We start from the raw sequence: 8,980 nt of genomic DNA on the forward strand, positions 1-8,980 counted from the left end.
GTTTTAAAAATATTGCTTAAATAAGAAAGATTTATATTTTAGAAGATAATTAGTTTTAGTTTCTATTTAGTTTGTTGGGCTTGCCATTGCTCTTTGCTGCTGGCAGATATGGCACACATTAATAGCCTTAAGCCAGGTCAACTTTGGTAAATGGAAGACCATGTTGTTGAGTCCTTCTCTAGCCTCCATCTACGACATCATAACTAATATGTTCATGGGCCTACTGGACACTGACAAAGATGAGTGGGGGAAAGAGATTGACCCTGTTCACAAAATGGTTATCCTGTCTTTTCTTCTGCAGAAGTCACCCTTTGATGAATAATTACATGCAGTGCATAGTATCTTCATGTCTTCTACCAATTTGGAGTGACCTAGTCACATAACTCTTCCATAAATGTCTTTCTCACCAATTTCCCAATCACAGTTGTTTCAAATCCTGGGATTACTGCCCACGAATCCGTGTATAATTTCATATCATATCACACCCTCGGCTCCTTGTCCTTACAAATTATAGATCATACTCTTTGAGGCCAAGCATACATGTTTGGGGACATAAGACATTGCAACAAGACTAGAACCATAGGCAACTTGGTAACTTCATGTAATTCGTTTATCCTTTTAAAACTTGCTTGGGCTTACTCACATATATACCATTTCCATTGGATGATGGATTGCTGGCAGGCAAGTCCAACTTTATGGTTTGGTAGATCAGATAATGCTCATAATGAGAAGTTCAGGTTGTGTAGTAACTTGGTGACCCATTATCAAATATCCCATTGTTATTAAAGCCCACTAGCGGGCCATGAACTGATTCTCAAAGGTAGAATAATTGTCTGAGGATAACCACAAGCCTTTGCTCCAGAATCCTAAGGGTGTTTGCTTGGGATTCACTTATGAAGGCCTTCCAAAAGCTCCAACAGCATTTAGTTCTGCCTCTGACACCTCAGCTATCCTTGGGTCTGCTGGATCACAAGGCTGAAGCTCTCATAGCAGCCTGGATCTGTTAAAGAGTCTTCACCTGCTCTAGGGCCCAGTATAAACTAACCATTAATAGGCGGGAGCCACTAAAGCGCCACAGGTGTAAGTCAAAGGTTTGTAACAATAACAATGCAATGGTTGGATATAGTTGTGCACAATGACACCCATGTCCACATCCCAGCTTGCCCTTCTTCCCCAAGCCCAAGCTCTCTCCTGACTGTCTTTCTGTTAAGCAGGATCATGAGACTCACCCTTTCTGATGGGTCATGGCTGTTGATGTTTATGGCTATTCCTCCTGATGTTTCTTGGGCATTGGAGTCCAATGTTTTCTAAATGTGAGAACTTCCTATATCAGCTGCACGTGAGTATTACGAGGAGCAAAATTCACCAACCAAAGTGGGGACTAATATGTGCAAGAATTCATGTTTGCTGTGCTAGCCTGTTAAAATTTCAGGTTTCATTTTTTTTTTTTGACCACAGAGTTATATCATCCATTATGACCAATGCTAAATTTCTAGCCACATCTTGGTTATTCTGTTCCGAGGCTCTTGCTATTCTGAGCCTCCATTTTCTCATCTGTGAAGTAGAAATAATAGCGCTTAGGGCAAAGCCCAGTTGATTGTTTCCTCTGCCTTGCTCGCTCGCCCACCTAAATTCCAAGAAATTCTTATTTTGGTGATCTGTGGATCTGCTTTTCCAGCAGAGACCGGTCGATTAGAGGTGGCATATCTTCAGGAGCACCCTGTCTGGGGTAGGTCTGTCACTTCCCCAATTCAGTTCCAGAATTGGTTTGGAGCTGAGAGAAAGAATATCCTTCTATCTTCTTCTATAAATCTATAATATAGCATTTTCCCCACTTATGAAAGAGGATAGTGTGTATGGGTATTGATACACAGAACTGAAAGGTCCATTCAGCTTTGCTTTTCCTATTATACCACCCAATAAGCTCTTTTTCTCTGCCTAAGGTAGCTTGAGTCATATGCAAACAAAAGAGTCCTGACCAATGCCTGCACTTTGCTATTATTACAAGGATTAAATAAAGCAATGCATTCAAGTGTCTGTCACATTACAAAGGCTCCGGACAAGACTGCTATTATGGCTGAGGTTGGTGGCTCGGGGGCTGTGTTCATGAGCACAATATCTTGCCCGCTCTTAGGTCTCAATCTTTTAGGTAACCTTAAGATTTGATGAGCTCATAAACTGAGACCATATTATTTTGGGCCCCACAGAATTTTCTCCACCTGGATGCATGTGGTTGCTTTGCTATTTGATGCCTTGGAGGGACCTCATAAGAAACAGCTATTTGGAAACTTTTATTATATATGCTTCAGGGATGCTGTCTGCTGCTTCATTCAGAACCCCTCCTACAAAGACACATTAAAATGTTCTTCTCAGGCTTATATGGGAAGGAAAACTTGACTTTCCCTAAAGTGATAATTTTCCATTGTTTTACATCCCCATCAGAGAAGACCGAATTCACCTTGCAAAAGTTGGAGACATAGCTCTAAGCACAGTAAACACACTTTCTGCGATTTTCTTTTAAAAATTCAGGGGATATAAAAAGTCACCTTCTTCATGACATAGCCATGTTTATTTTTATGGACACTGTAAATCCTGCATCGAGCCATGCTGATTATTTTTAATGTTAATATGGAATCTGTGGCTCCTTTTTGATAACGATGGTTAAAGTGCAGAGGCTTCAGCTGAATTCTAGGCATTGTCTAATTATTTGTCCCTTTATCTGATCCCGAGTTTATGCTTAGCTTTTTTTTTTTAAAGTCCTTTTTTTTATTTATTTACTTTTTATTGTATATGCACTGGTGTAGTGCCTGCAGATATGTCTGTGAAAGCGTGTATCTTGAAGTTACAGTGTTGAGTTGCGTGTGGATGCTGGGATTCGAACCTGGGTTTGAAGAGCAGTCAGTGCCCTTAACCACAGAGCCATCTCTCCAGCCCTATGCTTAGCTTTTCATCTTATGGTATACTTCCTTATGAATGTCTCAAACACTTTGTGGAAATAAATAGGTTATAAATAAATAGAAACACTCCTATAAACATACTGACAAGCTTGAAATTTTATCACATGAGGCACAGGTTATTGGCTTGGTTTCCAACTAACAGCCCTCCCTATCTCCAACTGTGCCCAATGTTAGTGAAATTAACACAACTGAACACAAAGGTGCTTCAAATTTTAACAAAGAAAGCACAAAAAGTAATAGCCGATTTTCTGTGAAACCACCAAATCCCAAGTCTTAACTGGAAGATAATACATGGACGTCAGAGTTGGACGACAGAGGCTAGAATCAGCATTTGAGAGAACAGGTCTATTTTATTATTTATTTGTTTGTTTGTTTCTTTTTTATTTATTTTAGCTGAAGGTAACAGGAAAATGTACTTTGTTGCCAGCAGTTTTCATTGCAGCTTCAGCTTAACACATTGAGATAGCAATTGTATAATAGCAGTCGTTTTCCAAGGAACAACTGAATGGGACTGAGCTGGTCCTTTGGATGTCTTTAGAGGCCCTGCAGAGTTTATAGTTGCATAAAGCAGACTAAAAAATCCAACGAGTGTCAACTTCCTTGGCTCTTCTTGCACTGAGAAAATACAGACATTGTTCTGTATGAGTCCTGGACTTCCCTCGTCCATTTCCTGCAGTAGTCACAGTCTCCACTCTTCCTGCGCCAAGAAAATTGCTTTCTGCTGAAGGCCACATTTGTAGTGGTATTTTAATTGTATTTTAAAAAAAAAAAAATAACAAAAAAAAAAAAAAAAAAAAAAACCCAAAAGAAAACCATAAAAAAAAAGAAAAAGAAAAAAAAAACATTAAAACCAAACCAAAAAAAGAAAAAAAAAAAGGAAGAAAAAAAAAAAAAAAAAAAAAAAAAAAAAAAAAAAAAAGAAGAAGGAAAAAACAATTACAATTAAAAAAAAAGATAAAGAAAAAAAATAAAGAAAGAAAATTTAAATTTAAGAACATAAAGATAAAAACCAAATTTTTCTCTCTGGGTTTTTATTTGCTTCACATATTATTTATTGTCTATATTTCTTCTTCTTCAATTCAATTCTATGCTGTTGTTGTTTAAGGCAAGAATTCTCAAAGTGGAAAACATTCAGAAGGTTTTTTTTTTCTTCCCACTGAGGAACATACACCAAGGTTTGAATATTAGGTATTGTTATGGTTTAAATGAGAAATGTCCTCGAAAAGTTCATGTGTTGGAGCACTTTGTGGAGTTGTTTGGGAAGGTTATGGGACTTATAGGGCTTGGAGCCTTGTGGAAAGTACATCACTGAGAGTGGGCTTCGAGAGTTTCTAACCTTACCCTACTTCGGGTCTGTATTAGGTTGAAGATGTGATCACTTGGCTTCCTGTTCCCAGAGCTGCCATGATCTAGATCTCTGTTTTTAATGCCTCTTGCAAGGATCCACAAGCCAAAATAAACTCTTTCTTCTGTGAGTTGCTCTTGGTCCTGATATTTTATTACAGCGACAAACTAGACATATTGTAAAAGAAACTACCTGTAGCTTTTTACAGTGTTCTACAAATATTTTGCATACAAGACACACCATGTGTGAAAGTTAAAGTACTTGGGACAGTGGGGTAACACTATGGCTGACAACAATATTATTTAAATTATTTATTATTATAATATAATAATATTGTTTATTATTATTATTTATTATTAAAATTAGTTATTGGAGAGGACTTGGGACATTTTCAACACAAAACATGATACATTTTTGGGCTGATATGCCATTGTTCTAGCTCATCAGTTCTCAACTTGTGGGTCATGATCCCTTTGGCAAACCTCTATATCCAAAAACATTTACATTATGATTCATAATAGTAGCAAAATTACAGTTATTAGGTAGCCACAAAAATAATTGTATGATGGGGGTCACTACAACATTAAGAACTGTATTAAAGGGTCATAGCATGAGGAAGATTGAGAACCACTGTTTTAACTGATTATTTCATGTTATACAAATGTGCTCAATTATCCTATTTTATGTGCCTCATGAGTATACAAAGTTTTTAAAACTGATTTTTGTTGAGCTTTACATTTTTTTCTGCTCCCCTCTCTGCCTCTCCCCTGCTCCGTTCAACACTCCCCCAAAGTCCCCATGCTCCCAATTTACTCAGGAGATCTTGCCTTTTTCTACTTCCCATGTAGATTAAATCTATGTAGGTCTCTCTTAGGGTCCTCATGTGCCACTTAAAAATGAGAATGGATCTGGGCCTGGCATAATTCTGATACTCACAAAGCAGAAAGAGTAAGGATTTGCCACAAATCTAGAGCCAGTTTGGTCTACATAGTGAGCTTTAGGCCAGCTGGAGTGTTACTAGCAACAGTCATTTTCAAAAAGCCAAAAATAAGGAAAAACTAATAAATGCATTTTGTGATTTAATGAGATTAAGAGTCACCATGCAAGGGATTAATTGCCTGGCAGAATCTCTTGGGTATAGAGCATTTACACAGAAGTGGGGCATACTGGATAGTGGTTGATAGTGCATGTTTCTGTCAGTAATGCCTGGGGTAGTTGTATGGTCTGGTCTAAGAATCCAGACCATTTCCACTATCTCTTTCCTTGCAAGAGGGATTATAACATAGAAAAGTATCACAGAAATTAAGCAAGATGCTTGAACCACAGCAAACACTCAGTGACTACAGCTACTTTCTTCAGTAGAAGAAATTAAGCCTTATTTAAGAGACTGTTCGTCAGGACTGTTTCTCATTTTAATAATTTTTATTTCTCAAAATGTAGTACACTGTTTTTAAGAGTTTAAAAATTTATTCTATTTTCATAATTGATTAGCATTACTCAATATTTTGGAATATAACATAAGAACATTATGGTGAGGATACCAAGGTGAGGATTTACCCAGATTCAAAAACATGAACTTGATGAAAAGTCTGCTTGGTGCCTCTTCACCCTTCCTCCACCGGCTTTTCTATCACTGGAGAATACATACGTGCACACAGACAAGCACACTTTTAGAAACACTATCTCCTAGGAGCTAGAATTATTTCTTTACGACATAGTCTGGATTTATCCTCTAATTTGCCTAATTTAATTTTTAAACAGACTATCATCAAAGGAAGACCACGCATCAAATCATCGGTTTGGTGTTACTTATCCTTTCAAACTTTTTTGAAACACTTCTTCCTTGATTTTATTGTAACTAAGAATAATTTTTAAATGATTTTTTTTGGCTCCATCAGTGAAAATCAACACCTGTTCATGTTGCTGAAGTTACCAACTGTGGGTCTCTGGGCTTGAGTGATTGCTCAAATTGTGGTCCAAGTTCTTGTTTTCATTGGGAAAAAAACCACTTGTGAGACAGAAATATGTAAGATGAAAAGTATTTTTTGGTCTTAAGAAGGGAAGAAAGCTACAGTATGCTAATTGCTTCTAGAGTGTCTACATGCAAGATTGTATATTATTTATTTCTTTTACTGTACTTTTTAATACATGTTTGTCTGAATGTCTGTATGCTACATATGTGCCTCATGACTGTAGAGTACTGGAGAGAACACGGGATCCCCTGGAACTGAAATTGCAGAAGGCTGTAAACCATTATGTGGATGCTGGGAATTGAACCTGGGTGCTGTGGAAGAGCCTCCAGTGTTCTTAACAAAAGAGGCGTTGTCATCCCAGCTCCTGTGGATTGCATATGTTTGAAAGCAAAGCCAGAGACAAGGTTGTATGTCAATAGAATTGACACGAATATGCGCACAAAGGGATAATGGATTCTTTATCCCAAGCCTTGACTATTCAAGGACAGAAGACTAAGATCTAGAGGGATGTAAAGTTTGGGCAGAGTTCTCCAAATGTATGACCACCTTCCATGCATCCCAGTGACAGGGTTAGGCCAAGGATGGGACAGGCTCAGGGGACTGAGCATGAAGCAGCTGCTCGGTGACTATTTACTCATGCAAACAGCCAAGTTGTTTCTCTCCTGCTACCCCACAGGTATTCTGGCAGAGGCCTGTCTTTTGCACCTCTTCTTTCCTGGGGGACTCTCCTCTCACTTTATTGGGATAACACTGCTATCTAGTCACAGAATGCCTTAGAACAGCAATCCCCAAAATGCCTTTTCTACAGGTTAATTGCTATTCTCTGCGGAAAAGAGCCGGTGCTTGAGTGGATCTTGAAAATGCTGCACAGAACAAACACATAAGGTAATTTCCTGCCAGATTTCTCAGGGCCTTTCTTAGGCTAATGCGAGGCGTTGGGTCTCCGGGAGAACATAGAGAACCTGGACTCTGTCTTCAGACTCACCTGACCGTGGGCGGTCACGCACCAACTCTCTCCAATCCCAGCATCTGACTACAAATGAGGCTAAAATTATTATCTGACCAGGGGCAGGGGAATTTGCGTTTTAGTAAAGGATACTTATTTACGGAAGAGCATCCTTCATCTTGGATTGTAAGATTTTGGGTTTTCGTTTGTTTTTTTTTTTTCTTTTTCTTTTTGTTTTTAAATCAGGTTTTTGTTTTATATGATTTTGTGTCTGCATCTAGCATACTCTGATTCACCATACATTCACCACCCAACTGCCTTTTCTTGACGCCCTCCCTCTCCTGTGGATACTTATCCCCCTCCTTCTTTCACGTGGTCCCCCCCTCCGCTGGTGTACGTACAGGTCTTGTACAGGTGGTCACACCTACTGTATGTCCAGGAATGCAGTGGCCAAGCCCTATCCAGAAGGCAGCATTTTCTAAGTTTTATAGTACTCCTGCCTGTTATCTGGCTCTCACAGTGGAAACCGCCCACCTTTGGTGATGCTCCCTGGACCTCAGAGTAGGTGACATAGATGTCCCTTTTAGGGCTGAGCACTCAGAAGTCCTTTCCTCTCCATGCTTTGGCAAGTTATGAGTCTCTGTGTTGACTATCGCCCACTGCCCAAAGAAACATCTCTGGCTGCGGGTGAGAGCTATACAAACATAAATATTTAGAAGGCGGTCTACATATCTATCTAACAAAACATCAGTAGCAGATTTCCTTGTGGAAATTTACCGTGAGCTTCTAAGCATAGGTTTTTGATCAAGTTTACAGTACTGAACATATATTCCCTCCAGCAGAGTTGACCTTAGGGAATGTAAGCCCTTATTATCAGAACATATCACTTACCTCCGAGTTACCCAACACCTACCCCAGTGCCATGGATAGCGTCCCTGGTTCATTGTGCAATGTCCAACTATGTTCATTAAATGAATCCACACAAAAACTTGCAAAACTTGTTTGGCTTACTTTCTACGGGTAGAATTGGAGCTACCATTGGCATCCACATCAATCTATCTACTTTTCAATCAATGATCTTGAAGTCCTGAGGCAAAAATTTCTATGAAAAAAATGCAAGAAAAATTGATAATAAATTTTTAAGCGAAATGTATTATGATGGGCTTTTCATTCCATTGATACCTGAAGAAAGTTCAGTGTTTATTAGATCTGTATGATTTGGTGGGGCAGAATCTGGACAACAGATAAGACTGGAGAAGGAAAATAATGGGGAAATTATATGGGAAAAAACCCTGAGATTTAGAAGGACTTTCCTAAAGAAAATTGGAAATAAGAGAAACAGCTGTCTTTTGGTGGAGGATAAATGAGGTACTTTCTGTGTAACACATAACCAAACTCACACCTGCTGAGAAGCCCTACATTTTCTGAAGGTGACTTTGAACTTGTGATCTTCCTGCCTTCTGCTCCAAAGTGCCATGGTTATACATGTGAGCCCCTCTGACTCCTACACCTGGTTCCTCTGTGCTTTCAAAGTTTGATGAAGCACCAAGAAACACCGGGCGATGCTTTTCTATTTATTTCATCCCCGACTTGGATATCTCAGCAAAGACTGGGTTATGGGGGCACAACAGGGTTTGAGTTCCAAACGAAAATAAAAAGATGAGAGAAAACCAGATTCTTGGCAAGTCTGTATGCGAGTCTTCTGAGAATGAGACCATCTTTCCTTGAGAAACAACAGCATACAGCTTTATCTACTCCT

This window comes from Alexandromys fortis, unplaced genomic scaffold (genome assembly GCF_014885135.2).
Source record: "Alexandromys fortis isolate MF-2015 unplaced genomic scaffold, M_Fortis_MF-2015_v1.1 scaffold_281, whole genome shotgun sequence".
Taxonomy (NCBI): domain Eukaryota; kingdom Metazoa; phylum Chordata; class Mammalia; order Rodentia; family Cricetidae; genus Alexandromys; species Alexandromys fortis.